Below are 15,471 nucleotides of genomic sequence, written 5' to 3'. Positions count from 1 at the left end.
CTCGGGAGTTTGTGAGAGAAAGATCTGGTGTTTGTTAATTCTATTTGAGATCCAGCAGAAAGCTTTGGACTTCAAGATGCCAGGTGGAGGCCGGCGCCGCGGCTCACTAGACTAATCCTCCGCCTGTGGCGCCGGCACACCGGGTTCTAGTCCCGGTCGGAGTGCCGGATTCTGTCCTGGTTGCCCCTCTTCTAGGCCAGCTCTCTGCTGTGGCCCAGGAAGGCAGTGGAGAATGGCCCAAGTGCTTGGGCCCTGCACCCCATGGGAGACCAGGAGAAGCACCTGGCTCCTGCCTTCGGATCAGCGTGGTGCACCAGCCATTGATTGGAGGGTGAACCAACGGCAAAGGAAGACCTTTCTCTCTGTCTCTCTCTCTCACTGTCCACTCTGCCTGTAAAAAAAAAAAAAAAAAAAAAAAAAAGCCAGGTGGGACACGTGAACAGTCATTCCTTTCCCAGGGTCAGCTTTGAAGCCTTTTGATGACAAGGGCCATGGATGCCAACACTCAAAGGCAGGGGCTCCACCCTCGTGCCCCTGAATTGAGATTATGGAGAAGTATGTGGCTGGTGTTGGAAGGGTCCGAGCCTGAGCCACAACCCTGAGGGCGATGCCCTTTTTTTTTTTTTTTCTTTCACAAACATGCAAGTAAAAAAGCTTCCTGTGATTGACAAGGCTAATGTAGAAGCCATAGTAAGAGCCTGTTTGAGGACTTTGATGGCTGCTTCTGTTACTGGGCTCCATTCCAAGGAAACTTCTCCAGGTCCCCAGAAAGCCTCAAAGAGGGGTTAGGCTATAAGCCCACACTGGGGTATCCAAGTTTGGCAAAAGCTTGCCATGGCCAGGAAGGAGCATGGCTGCTGTCTCACTGTGGGGGCTCTCATCTTTGAAATAAGCCCTTTGCTGACTTCTGAGAGACTCTTTGTTCCAAGAGCAAGAATCAGTCCCAGGAGCTGGGCCCTTTGGGAGGAGTATGGGTCTTAGAAGGAGACTGTAGCTACCAGAAGCCAATTTTTGTAGTATCCTAGTAGTATTTGAGTTTGAGATTCCTTCACCTGGGCGAGTTATGAACACATTGCAAGAATGCAGCACCCTAGGTGAGGTGGTGGGTGGACAGATCTTTAGCTAGGGTTTGCTAAAGAAGTGTGGGCTATCCTGGACCCCTGGGGGAGGATCAGCTGGGTCAGTTGCTGTGTGATTGGGGATGAAAAGGTCCTGCCATTGAAGGCAGATGGGAACTGGGAATCAGGGTGCCCTGGAATATAGAAGAAAGCAACCTTGAGATCTAACACAATAAACCAGCAAGTGACACAGGGGATCTGTCCTAGGAGGGCGCATGGAGTAGGACAGTAGAGTATATGAGGGTTTCTGCCTGCTGATGGCTCTCAGGTCTTGCACCACCTGGTAGGTGCCGTCTGATATCTTCACTGTTAAAATGAGTGCGTTGCCAGGATGCAGTAAGCCAGCAGCCATGGAATTATCAATTAGGGGCTATAGGCCTCTTCAAGTCTCCTGCTTTAGGTGGTACTGGGATTTTCTGGGTAATAAATGGGATCTGTGGACAATGATTGCTTTGTGGGGTGGCGCTGTCCCATCCTTCTGGACGGACCTGTTGGAGGACAGGGGCTAAACCTGGATGGGACCTGGGCATTAGGGGCCAATAATGTCAATAAACGGCAGGGAGGTTCAGACAAGGGGTTGTGTCATGATATCCCTTACGAGTAAAGAGGCAGGCAGTTTGGCAGCACAAGAAAGGTAGGGGTAAAGATATTCTCTCCTACGGTGCACGCTAAGGGGGAGGCGAAGTGGCCGGGCTTGGGCTGATCATCTCTGCCAGTGAGGAAGACGAAGGATCAAAGGGCGGGTCTGGAGACAGTAGTAAGGGCAGAGAACGTGGCCCCTGTGTCCACTATGAATTGTATTTTGTTACCTTCCACATCCAAGGTGATCCAAGGCTCAGCCATGGAGGTGGGAAACACAGGAGCCAGCCTAGCCCCTGGGCCTCGTCAGTCGAGAGGGAGGAGCAGCCCCCTCTGCTTGGTTGGGTTCTTTGTAGTCAGGGGATAGATTCTGGGGAAGTCACTGTTCTCCTGGATAACCTTACTGTTGGGGTCCTTGGTTATGGCGTGACCCTGTTGCACAGAGGAGAGCAGGGCAGTCCCCCTGCCCGTGTCCCTGCTGCTCACCAACTGGGCAGGGTCCAGGAGGTGGGGTCCGGCAGCACTGCCTCGGTGTCCCAGTTGGTGACAGTGGAAGGTGCCCTGGTGGGCACTGGTCCAGGAGCCAGTGATTGCCCTGTGTGGACAGGGAACCAGCAAAGGCACCACCAGCACTGGGCCCATCGCCTGTCCCTCTCTCTCCCGTTCCTCCCTTTCAGTTCTCCTGATCTCCTGATTGTTACAGACCTCGAAGGCTGTGTCCTTGATCTAATTTTTGAAGATTTTTTTTTTCGTAGGCATAGGTGATGAAATGGACAGCCAGGATGACAAGGCCCTCCTGACTTTCACATCTAACTTGGTCTATTTTCTCACGGCCTCAGCCAGTCCAGTGCAAAATCGGGTGGGGTTTTCACTTGGCCCCTGGGTAACCCCCCGTGGTTTGCTGTAATTGATGGGTTTTATGAAGACTTTTTTTTTTTTTTTTTTTTCCAAATAAGCACGAGAACACGTAATTCCAGCCTTCCCCACTGGAATCTCTGCCTGATACCTCCATGGAGGTCAGCACCTGGTACTGCGTGCCTGCCTGGCTGTGTGTCCTGGGGGTTGCGGGCGAGGCCCTTATCAGCCCACTGCTGGGCTAGAGGCCTTTCCCTCCTGCCTGCAGCATGTGGTGAAGACAATAGCTCTCCTGCTAGGTCAAATCAAAGGCTGAAGTGAGGCCCTGGAAATCTTTTGTCTTGTCAGAAGAAGGGTCCTGGCTAAAAGAGCCAAGTTGGGTCTCTGCTGGGATAGCTCTGACCTGGGAAAAGGGACACAGCTGTGGTGGTCCCCACTTCCCCATTTGCCACTTGGCGAATGTCAGGGGAATGGGAGGAGCTGGGTGTTGACTCTGGAAAGCAGTACCTGACCCGGTTCAGGAAGGGGCGCATGGACCCTGATGAGGCAGTGGAGCTGCTGGCTTGGTGCCAGAAGGGCGGTTTTGGGTGAGGATAAAGAAGGGGTCACTGGTGTCAGTGTTGTGGTTTCGTGGGTTAAGTCGCTGCCACCTGCGACTCCAGCAACTCCTACAGGCACTTGTTCAAGTCCCAGCTGCTCCACTTACAACCCAGCTCCCTGCTAATGCACCTGGGAACGCAGTGGAAGATGGCCCAAGTGATTGGGTCCCTGCACCCATGTGGAAGACCTGGATGAAGCTCCTGGCTCCTGGCTTCGGCCTGGCCCAGTCTTGGCTGTTGTGACCATCTAGGGAGTGAACCAGTGTGTGGAAGATCTCTCTGTCCTCCTACCTCCTATAACTCTGCCTCTCAAGTAAACACAACACTCTTGGGGGAAAAAAGAAGAAGAAAAAAGCCAACAGTGCTGGTCAAGACGGTTGGGGTAGGGAGCAGGACTCACTGCTCGGAAGCTGTGGGAAGTCAGCTGGTCTGGTGACGTCCAGAACGGGAAGAGCTGGGATCCAAGTCCAAAGCCAAGAGGAAGTGAGTCAGAGAGTAGGGGACTGCTGCTCCCGGGGCACAAGTGATGTGGCAAAGCGAAATCCGGCTTTGGGCCCGCCGGGGAGGCAGGAGTCCACAATGCTTAGCTTCAGGGATCAGTACCACCTGTGGTTCCCAGGGAAAGGGTAGGGTCTTTCTTCCCACGGGCAAGGCGGCTCCATCTCTTCCCCTCTAGCCTTCAGATGGCACTGGGGAGTGGCCCTGCCAGGAAGCACAGCAATGGCCACCTGCTAGAGGACCGAAAGCCACCAGAAGCCCTCACCCCCAGGGCGTGCCCTGGACTGGAGCAGGCTGGGCCTGGCCAAGTACAGCCTCCAAGCGGGCACGCCGTCGGCCAGGGGTCCATGGTTCAGACAGTGAAAGAGGGCAGGGTGGCATGGTCACCACCCTGTGGGAAGCCATCGATAGGGACCTGTGTTGCAGGTAGCGGAAGAATTCACCAGAGGCAGGTGGAGCGAGGAAAGACAGATGAAGTGGGTGCAAGGCCAGGGAGCAGTGGGCGGGGCGGTGAGAGACTGTCTGTAGCTCAGGACAGCAGTTTGAAAAGCGGTAGTTGAGTTCGGCTGAGTTTCATTTTTGGACAGTCCAACGGGTTTTCCCAGTCAGGTAATTTATTTTCCTGGGTGGAGCCAGGGACTTTCCTGGGCCTCCAAGTGCCCTGGGCAACCCCCACGGAGTATTCTTCCCTTTGCCTGTAGGCATATAGATACATTCTCATAGCCATGAGTATTTTTGCTTGCTGAGTTATTATCTGTGTCTCCAACATTTCTCAGACATCTTTTTTTTTTTTTTTTTTTTTTTTTTGACAGGCAGGGTGGCCAATGAGAGAGAGAGACAGAGAGAGAAAGGTCTTCCTTTGCCGTTGGTTCACCCTCCAATGGCCGCCGCGGCTGGTGCGCTGCAGCTGGCCGCACCACGCTGATCTGAAGCCAGGAGCCAGGTACTTATCCTGGTCTCCCATGCGGGTGCAGGACCCAAGCACTTGGGCCATCCTCCACTGCACTCCCTGGCCACAGCAGAGAGCTGGCCTGGAAGAGGGGCAACCGGGACAGAATCCGGTGCCCCGACCGGGACTAGAACCTGTGTGCCGGCGCTGCAAGGCGGCGGATTAGCCTAGTGAGCCGCGGTGCTGGCCAACATCTTTTCATAAGTAACACCGACAAAATTTTGTTTTCAGTCTGGAGGGTTTTTTTAATTTAATTAAGAGAATTTCGAACATACAGAAAAGCAGAGAGGATGTTACAGTAGACACATTTACTTATCCCCTGTATTTAACGATTGTTAGCATGTGGCTGTATCTGCATCTGTATGTTATGCTCGGTTGGGATACAATATTCTGCTTCCACTCCTAGTGAAACCACTGCGGTTTCACTCGGGCTCGTGGCAGACTCTGCAGGTTTAAGGGTCCAGTCCTCTGCAAGTCTGCCCTCACATCAGATGTTAGCCTCTCTTTGCTTGCAAATTTCAGGGGTTCACAGAGCCCTCTCTCTCTTTCTCTCTCTCTCTCTCTCTTTTTTTTTTTAATTTCACTTATTTATTTGAGAGGTAGAGTTACAGACAGTGAGAGGGAGAGACAGAGAGAGAAATCTTCCATCTGCTGGTTCACTCTCCAAATGGCTGCAACAGCTAGAGTTGGGCCAGGCTGAAGCCAGGAGCCAGGCACTTTTTCCTGGTCTCCCATGTGGGTGCAGGGACTCAGTCACTTGGGCCATCCTCCACTGCTTTCTCAGGTGCTTTAGCAGGGAGCTAGATTGGAAGTAGAGCAGCTGAGAGTTAAACCAGTGCCCATATGGGATGCTGGCACTACAGGCAGCTGCTTTGCTTGCTATGCCACAGCACCAGATCCCTCATGTTTTATTTATTTATTTTTAAAGATTTACTGGGGGAGGCCTGCGCTGTGGTGGAGTGGGTAAAGCTGCTGCCTGCAGTATCAGCATCCCATATGGACGCCGTTCAAGTCTCAGCTGCTCCACTTCCAATCCAACTCTCTGCTGTGGCCTGGGAAAGCGATAGAAGATGGCCCAAGTCCTTGGACCCCTGCACCCATTTGGGAGACCCAGAGAAAGCTCCTGGCTCCTGGCTTCAGATCAGTGCAGCTCTGGCCATTGCGGCCAATTGAGGAGTGAACCAGTGAATGGAAGACTCTCTCTCTCTCTGCCTCTCCTTCTCTCTATATTTAAATCTGACTTTCAAATAAACAAATAGGCCAGTGCCATGACTCACTAGGCTAATCCTCTACCTGTGGCACCGGCACCCCGGGTTCTAGTCCCGGTTGGGGTGCCAGATTCTGTCCTGGTTGCTCCTCTTCCAGGCCAGCTCTCTGCTGTGGCCCGGGAAGGCAGTGGAGGATGGCCCAAGTGCTTGGGCCCTGTACCTGCATGGGAGACCAGGAGGAACCCCCGGCTCCTGGCTTTGGATCGGCGCTGTGCGCTGGCCGCAGCGGCCATTTGGGGGGTGAACCGACGGAAGGAAGACTTTTATCTCTGTCTCTCTCTCTTACTGTCTAACATGCCTGTCAAAAATAAATAAATAAACAAATAAATATTTAAAAAAATTTATGGGGGCCCAAGTATTTGGGCTACCATCTGCTGCCTTCCCAGGCACATTAACAGGGAGCTACCCTGAGAATCATGGGTAAGAATCATGTGTAAGAAGGAAGGAAAGCCAGGGTGTGCAAGGGGAAGAGGCTAAGGGCTGGCTGGGCCCCCGCTCCCATCACTGACTGCTGGAGGCACTGGGCCTCTTCTCCGCCCAGCCACACACAGGGAGCTCCGTCCAGCAGACAGCACAAGGATGCCAGGACTGGCCGGGGGAAGGAGGGCGGCGAGAACTGAGGCGCCTCTGCTGTGTCACCAAGCTTAGGTCCTCTGGCCTGCCTTCTGCGTGTCAAGCTGCTGGGAGCTGGCCTCTGCCCCATGAGGGCTGCTGGCACTCACACCGGCCTTGCCTTTTTGGGCTTCTTAGGCCCCAGCACCTCATCATGGGGTTCCTGGTTCTCTGCTAGTTTGTTGGCCTCAAAAATGTTGTGCCTTTTGCCAAACAAGAAATGATAGACATGCTTACGCATACATGTTTTTATCCTGTAAGTACCCTTTTATTGCCTGAGAAAAGTATGCTTATTCCTGGCAGGGAGCCACTAAATCGAAAGGTATTATATTCAAGTGAAGTATACCATTAAACTGTGTCCCTGGGGCAGTCAGCATGGCTTTGCCTATAATGTCATTATTTTTTTTTAAAGACTTATTTATTTATTTGAGAGGCAGAGTTACAGACAGAGAGAGGGAGAGACAGAGAGACAGGTCTTCCATTTGTTGGTTCACTCTCCAAATGGCTGCAGTGGCCGGAGCTGGGCTGATCTGAAGTCAAGAGCCAGGAGCTTCTTCTGGGTCTCCCATGTGGGTGCAGGGGCTCAAGCACTTGGGCCATCTTCCACTGCTTTCCCAGGCCATCAGCAGGGAGCTGGATTGGAAGTGGAGCAGCTGGGACTCAAATGGCACCCATATGGGATGCCGGTGTTTGCAGGTGGCTGCTTAACCCACCATGCCACAGCGCCGGCCCCTATATTGTCATTATTATCTGGGTGCTGAAGAAGTCTGATGCCATCTGATTCTAGGGTCATTGGAGGTAATGGCAGAAGCCATGGATTACGTTGTGTTCCCCCTCCCCCAGTACATGCTGACGCCTTCTCGCCCCCAAGATGACTGTATGTGGAGGTAATGAGGATTAAATGATGTCACGAGGCTGTAGGGCCCTAGGCCAATAGGACCGTGGCCTTGTATGTGAGCACACGGGAAGCAGGTAGCCTTCTGCATGTCAGGAAAACAGTCCTCCCTGCAGACTGTGACAGTGCTGGGACCCGGCCTTCCAGCCTCCAGGACTTCGAGGAAACAGATTTCTGTTGTTGAAGCCACTCTGCAGATGGTCCTGTATTATGGCAGCCTGAGCGGAATGATACGGCAGAGAGAATGCACCAAAGCTCTTGATGACAGTGACAAAACTCCATTTGAGTTGGTTTAAGGAAAGAAGAAAGATCCTTCAAGGGATTCTCAGGAGTTTGAACAATCCTAACAGGAGAAGAATGGGTGCTGGGGTAAAACCACCGGCCTCTGCCATGCTGCCTTGGCAGCTCCTTCCTGCCATGTAGCAGCTCCCCTCGAGGCCGGGGTTGCAGCTGATGCAGGGCTGTGTGTGTGTTGAGGGCAAGAGAAGAGAATTAAGGAAGACTCTGGGGCCATAATCTGTGCTTATATTCATAGCCTGAGGTTCACCATCCCCTGCCATCTGCCATCCCCTGGCAGATCTAAACTTTTTAAAAACACTTATTTGTGTTTATTTGAAAGGCAGAGTCACAGAGAGGGAAGGAGGAGAGAGATCTTCCATCCACTGGTTCACTCCCCAGATGGCTGCAATGGCCAGGGCTGGGCCAGACTGAAGCCAGGAGCCAGGAACTTCTTCCAGGTCTCCCACATGGGTGCAGGGGCCCAAGCACTTGGGCCATCTTCTGCTGCTTTCTGGAGCACATTAGGAGGGAGCTGAATTGGAAGCGGAGCAGCTGGGACTCGAACTGATGCCATATGCAATGCTGGTGTCACAGGCGGCAGCTTTACTCACTATGTCACAATGCCAGTCCCAGAGCTAAACTTTAAAAAAAAATTCTTATTTATTTTAATCCACTTGAAAGCGGGGAGTGGGGTGGGGAGAGACCCTCCATTTGCTGGTTTACTCCTCAAAAGCTGTAGCAGATAGGGCTGGGCCAGATTGAAGCCAGGAGCCCCAAACACAATCCAGGTCTCCCAGTTAGGTGGCAGGGGTCCAAGCACTTGCACCATCACCTTCTCCTTCCAAGGATGCATTAGCAGGAAGCTGATCAGAGGTGCAGTTGCCAGGACTTGAAGTAGCACGCTTACAGGCAGCGTAGGTGTCCCAAGCAGCAGCTTACTCCACTGCACAATGCCCATCCCAAACCTACACTGCAGTGCCTACAGAGAGCTGGAGGACTGAGGTATAGCCTTCAACCTTTCAGTAACCTTACCACTAGAGAGTTTAAGTACTCATCCTCTCCTTGTCTCTGTCAGAAAAAGCTATCTTCTTGTTAAATATATCTCAGGGCTCAGCACTGTGGCACAGCAGATAAGCTGCCGCTTGTGATGCCAGTACCCCATACTGGAGTGCCCCTAGGTCCCTGCCTCCCACATGGGAGACCAGGATGGAGTCCCTGGCTTCTGACTTCAGCCTGGCCCAGCTCTGGCCATTGCAGCCATTTGGATAGTGAGCCAGTGAATGGAAGATCTCTGTCTCTCTCTATAATTCTGCCTTTCAAATAAATAAATACATCTTTAAAAAAACATACTTCATTTCCTTGTGGGAGGAAGGAGTGTGGGCCCTTTTTGTCAGGACTGGGATTAGGCCCATTAAACTTTGTATCAGCATCTAGCAAGTGACTCTGCTTACTCTGCCAGTCACTTCAGTAACATCTGTCTACAGAGCCCTGCCTTGGGCCACTGGCCTCCTGGCTCATCTCAGTCATTCCTTTGCCTTTAGTCACCAACTGATGACTTTTCCTGGGCTTCATCCCCACACACGCTCCAGTCTGCTGGCCTTGGCTGTTTAGTAGATGCCTCGGTATTCAACGTGGCTAAGATTAAACTCAGCATCTTCAGTTGTTTACCCCTCCCACGACTGTAGGTGTTTCTTCTTCTGGGTTCTACTCGGTCTTAGAAGCCTGGGTTCCCTTCCCTGTCTTCATACCCTACAACTCAAACAAGCAGCATATCAAAACTCTTACTCCTAATTCACCTTACTTCTCTATCTCCATCCCTACTGCCAACACTTTACACTCGGCTGCCATCTCTCTTCTCCAGGGTTATTACAAGGTTCTTATTTCTGTTCTTGCCACCTCCCCTGCCAAAGTCATTTCGTGTTGCAGCTAAAATGATTTTTCTAGGATAAAGGAGTTTAAGAGACAAGTCACTTAGTCATTTGCTGTGTACCCACTGTGTGTTACGTTATGGCTTGAGGACACAAAGATGAGTGATATTCTGTTTGGCCTCACTTCTTGCTCTGTCTTCCAGCCAGTTTGGACATCTTTCAAGTCTTCGGATTATACCTTTTTTCCTCTTGCGTTCAGGCTTTCACATTTCTACTTGAAATGCTTGCTCTTGCCTAACTGCTTCCTTCCCGATCTGGTCTTAGTTTTGATATAATTTCTCCAAATTGTATTTCCAATCATTTCTTTCTGAATTGGGTGTCACCTTTATCCCCTCACCCCCAATATTGGCTGAATACATATGTGGTATTTTCATAATTCCTAGTCACAGAACTTTAAAAATATCAGTTTTATTGAAATATAATTCACATACCATAAAATTCATCCTTCTCGAGCATCCTATCCAAAAGTTTCTTGTATATCCACAGGGTTTTCTGGCCATCACTACTATCTGATTCCCGAGCATTCTGTCACCACAGAGAGAAAGCCACTATCCATTAGCAGCCTCCATGTCCCTGGGGACCCACTGATGGACTTTGTTAGACAGTGATTGTTCTGAACATCTCATATACTTGAAACCATACACAATGTAGCCTTTTGTGTGTGTGTGTCTAGCCACTTTCCCTGAGCAAAATGTTTTAAATATGAGAATTTGGCATAGTGGTTACGATGCCACTTGGGGGACTGGTGTTTGGTGCAGTGAGTTAAGCTGTCACTTGTGATACCAGCATCCCACATCAGAGAGCACTAGTTTGAGTCTTGGCTGCTCCGCTTCTAATCCAGCTCCCTGCTAATGCACCTGGGATGGTAGCGTAAGATGGCCCAAGTACTTGGACCCCTGCCACCCATGTGGGAGACCAGGATAGAGTTCTTGGCTCCTGGCTTTGGCATGGTCCAGCTCACCAATTACAACCATTAGGGGGAGGGAACCAGAAGATGGAAAATTTCTGTCACTCTGCCTTCTAAAAATAAATCTCTAAAAATTAAAAAAAAAAAAGAAAGAAAAAGATGTTACTTAGGATGCCTGCATCATATGTTAGAGTGCCTGAGTTCAAGTTCCTGCTTTGCTTCTGATATTCATTCCTGCTAAGGTACACTCTGGGAGGCAGCAGGTGATGGCTCAACTATTGGATCCTTGAGACCCGGATTTTTTTTTTTTTTTTGACAGGCAGAGTTAGACAGTGAGAGAGAGAGAGAGAGGGAGAGAGAGAGAGAGAGAGAGAGAAAGGTCTTCCCTCCATTGGTTCACCCCGCAAATGGCTGCTACAGCCGGCACGCTGCGCTGAACCGAAGCCAGGAGCCAGGTGCTTCCTCCTGGTCTCCCATGCGGGTGCAGGGCCCAAGGACTGGGCCATCCTCCACTGCACTCCCGGGCCACAGCAGAGAGCTGGACTGGAAGAGGAGCAACCGGGACAGAACCGGCACCCCAACCAGGACTAGGACCCGGAGTGCCAACGCTGCAGGCAGAGGATTAGCCTAGTTAGCCAAGACCCGGATTGACTACTGGATTCTTGGCTTTGGCCTGGCTCAGCCCTAGCTGTTGTGGACATTTGGGGAATGAACCAGCAGATGGAAATTCAATCTCTCTCTCTGCCTTTCAAATAGATAAAAACAATTAATTAAAAAACTGTCATCTGGGACCCACATTGTGGCCTAGTGTGCTAGCATTCCATAAAGGCATCAAGTCCTGGGTATTCCATTTATCATCCAGCTCCCTGTTAATGACCCGGGAAAAGCAGCAGATGATGGCCCAAGTATTTGGGCCTCTGCTACCCATGTGGAAGACCTGGAAGGAGCTCCTGGCTTTGGCCTGGCCCAATCTTAGCCATTGCAATCATTTGGGTAGTGAACCAGCAGATGGAAGATCTCTCTCTCTCTCTCTCCCTCTCTTTCTGTAACTCAACTTTCAAATAAACACATTTTCAAAAGTCTTTTTAAAAAACCCAGGAAATCCCCCTCGGTCATTTATGTTGTAGCATGTATCAGTACTGAATTCCTTTTAATGGCCATATAATGTGTATTAGCTTTTGTTTGTTTAATCAAACACCTGAGACAGATTAACTTTTTAAAGAAAATAGGCCTATTTAGCTCACAGTTTTGGAGGTGCAAGGGCACGTTGCCTGCATTGGCTCAGTTCTACTGAGGGGTAATGGCTCCCTTACACAGTGGCACGTGGCAATGGCAGGAGCACAAATGGGAGGCAGCAATCACATCACCGGTGAGGAGGCAAGAAGAGGCTGGGTGGGGCCACAATCCTCTTGTGAGAACTAACCGCGTCCCATGAGAAATGCCTTAACCTCTTTTCAGGGCTCATTCCAGTTGACCTAAGGGTCACCCACTAGTCCCAACTGCAGAAGTCCACATCATCTCTCAACATCACCCTGGGAATCAAGCCTCAAACTAATTAACCTTTGGGGGCTATTCAAACCATATCACAGTGTAGACATGCCACCCTTTAGCCATTTATCAATTGATGGATAATGGGGTTGTTTCTGCTTTCTATTATGGATAATGCTGTAATGAATATTCATGTATGAATGTTTGCATACACATTCACTTCTCATGGATATATGCTCAGGAGTGGAATTGCTGGCTCACTTGGTAATTACATGGTTAACTTTAAGAAATCAGGAGACAGAAAGAGCCCCAATCCACTGATTCACTCCCCAAATGCCCTCTTTGGCCCACTGAGGTCTCCCGTGTGGGTGGCAGGACCTTCATCACTTCCACCTCTCAGGGTCCACACCAACAAGACCCTGGAGAGAGCAGCTAGAACTGGGCACCAAACCTGGGCACTCTGATATAGGATGTGGACATCTTAACCACGAGGCTAAATGCCTGCCCCTATCTTTAACTTTTTGAGGACCTGTCACACTGTTTTCCAATATGGCTATACCTTACACAATATCATTATAGTACATGAGAGTTCTAATTTTCCCAATTTCTTGCCAACACTTATCTATTTTTAAAATGTTGGCTATCTTAGGCAATTCGAAGTAGTATCCCACCATAGTTTTAATTAGCACTTTGCTGATAACCAAGGGCATTGATCATCTTTCCACATGTATTGTATACAAATATCAGTTTGTAGAAATGTCTATTGAAATCCTTTGCTCATTAAAAAAAAAAACAAGTTTTTTTCCCCCACTGTTGTTGAGTTAGAGTTTTTAATATTCTGGATACTATTCCTTTATCATACAATGAAGAGTATGATTGAGGCAAAGGTGGTGTGGGGACTGGAACACGAGAGGAGACTCTCAACTCTCTTGGGCTTGATTTTTCAGACTGTTCCAGGAGAGCTTATCTTGCAACATTTTGCTCAGAGAGGGGCCAGACCATCACAAAGGAGCAGTTAAAGCTGCAAGAGTTGTGAGCTTCTGGGTTTCTGAGGCCCCCAAGTTGGAAGTTACTTTGCACCTGGGAGGCGGTACGCGGTGACTTTAAGGCCATCACTGTGCCACAAAATGAATATACTGAATTACACTGTACGTGCTATGGGTATTGTTTGGATTATTATGAGAAAAAAGAAAAGTCAGGAGGTTCATGAATGCTCAAAGAAGGCAACAAAAAAGATGTTTGCCTGCAGGCTAAGCTCTACCATACGATACAGAGAGAAGAGAAATACTGAACTAAAAAGTGATGCGAAGACTCCCAGTGGAGCAGTGCCTGCCTGTCCGCTGGACAGAGAGGGACAGTCCCAAGCCAACGTACTCTCCAGTAGGATTAATCAGAAAAGAGAAAGCAGCAAAATGGAAGTCCCTCTGCCTCAAGTTTGTGTCCAGGGAGAAACAGAAATATTAAAAGTTTTTTTTTTTTTTTTTTTTTTTTGAACAGGAAAGGGAAAAAAAGAAGGCCTGGAAAGGGGTGGTTACTAAAGTTTGCTTTATGGAGATGGATTTACAAGAAAATCACCTAAATATGAAAGCTTCATTAGGCCGAGGGGTTTACATTCCATGGAGGCCCACGAACATCCAAAAGTGACAGCCACCTTTTGCTGGCCAGCACTTGGTGTAAGAAAGAATCCACCATCCCCATTATATGCAGCTCTGGGTATTATTACCAAAGATGCTCATGGAGGTGAAAGTGAGGGACCTGGGCCTTGTGACACAAGGAGCTAAGGCTATTTTGCGGAAATAGGTCCAGGTCGCCAACAGTCCTGAAAATGATGCCTGCACAAATGCAGCCTTATTCTTGGACAGCAGTTTCATATGAGTAACTTACGATCATTATCGAAGACTACAAGTTAGTGAGAATACTACCATTACTGTGATGTTTCTGAATACCACCAACCAGCCTTACCCATGTGCAACCAAGAGAACTATTTCTTAAGCCATAAAATTTACATTAAAATATGAAAATGGCCCAGTTAAAAAAATACAAAAAATAAACAGCAACAACAACAAAAAAACAAAAAAGCTGCAAGGTTGAGCCAGATCTTGAGACCTAAGCTGAACTATCATCAGCATAGGAAATTCTCTGCCTTGGGGAGGAGAGTGCCCCTGTTTTCTGAACATACAATGGATAAAGATGTATGTGGCTCACATTTATGAGCAGGAGGGGGCGTTCTCCCTCTTCTTTTGCTGCATCTTAGACTCTAACCCTTGCTCTAAAAGTACTAGCCAACAGCTTCTCCAGGAGACAGTTTTCAAAGGGAATTATACCCTTTCATGGCCGCCCTTACTTGGCACAAGTAAATGAAGCTTTCCTCCTGCTTGTGGCTGATGATGTGATGTCACCCCAAGCACACGGACCCCCTGTGCTCGCTAACAATAGATACCATTTTCAAAGATTTTCTTCATTTTCAGATAATCATTTCACTTTCTTGACAGTGCCCCTTGATATATGTTTTTTGCTCGGACGTATATTTTTAGTTTTTGGCTTTTCATCTGTTTTCTCATTTGTTGACGTTGCTGTTGGTGGCATATCTAAGAAACCATTGCCCAACCCAACATTAGGAAGACGGACTCCTGTTTTTTTTTTTTTTTTTTTTTTTTTTTTTTTTTTTTTTTCTAAGAGTTGTGTAGTTTTAGCTCTTACATTTGGGTTCTACAATCCATGTTTTGGAAAATATGGTACAAGGTAGGAGGTGCTAAGCATTTGTTGGATTGCAGACATTTATAAAACTTTTTATTCTGTATTAAAGTGCTTGTCTTTCCTCGCAACCAGACCGAGTGCCATAAGGGCCTGGACCAAAGGTGAGCTTTTTTTTTTTTTTTTTTTTTTTTTTTCATGAATGAACTAGCTAGCTAAAACATCAAGCTTTTTTAATCTGATGTTATACAACTCTGGGGCGACACTGTTTCATCTTGGTGGAGGCAGTTACACAGTGCTGGCAGTGACAATCCAGAAGCAAACGAACACCCAGGATGGTGGGGTTGTACTCTGCAGCGGGACTGCTCTGGATTCAAATCCTTTCATTTAACGACTGTAACCTTGGGCAAGTTACGTTCCTCTCATTCTTCAAATTCTCACGCTTTTAACTCGAGAACCTTGTAACGCTGTTGGGATTAACTGAGATCTTCGGGCGTTTTACACATGGTAAACATGTGTCGCTTAGTAGCCGCTCTTTATCACTGCAAAGGAATAGCAACAATGTTGGGAAACCCTTTAACACGCTGCTACCTTTTGTTTCAAATTTCTCCCCAGCACAGCTTCCGATATTGTTTTCTTTCGTGAGCTGAGACTTGTTTAACCACCGATTCTCTGATTTGGGAAGAAAAGCATACACAGAAAGGGTATGCAATGTGAAAACGATCCTACAGATATATGCAAATATCCTGGAGTGCAGCGTGTCACACTCTTGAGTGCGAGGACTTCGTAGAAAGGGCAGCGG

General features: G+C 48.8%; 1 pseudogene; it reads left to right on the top strand.

Annotated features, from left to right (window-relative positions):
* The first annotated feature begins 7,279 nt into the window (after positions 1-7,279).
* LOC149127583 (ribosome biogenesis protein NSA2 homolog pseudogene) lies at positions 7,280-13,951 on the top strand (annotated as a pseudogene).
* The last annotated feature ends 1,520 nt before the right edge of the window (positions 13,952-15,471 follow it).

This window comes from Oryctolagus cuniculus, chromosome 3, assembly GCF_051225735.1.
Source record: "Oryctolagus cuniculus isolate XC-2025 breed Fujian yellow rabbit chromosome 3, ASM5122573v1, whole genome shotgun sequence".
NCBI lineage: Eukaryota > Metazoa > Chordata > Mammalia > Lagomorpha > Leporidae > Oryctolagus > Oryctolagus cuniculus.
The sequence above is the reverse complement of the archived record's forward strand: the minus strand, read 5'-3'. Positions and strand labels throughout refer to the sequence as shown.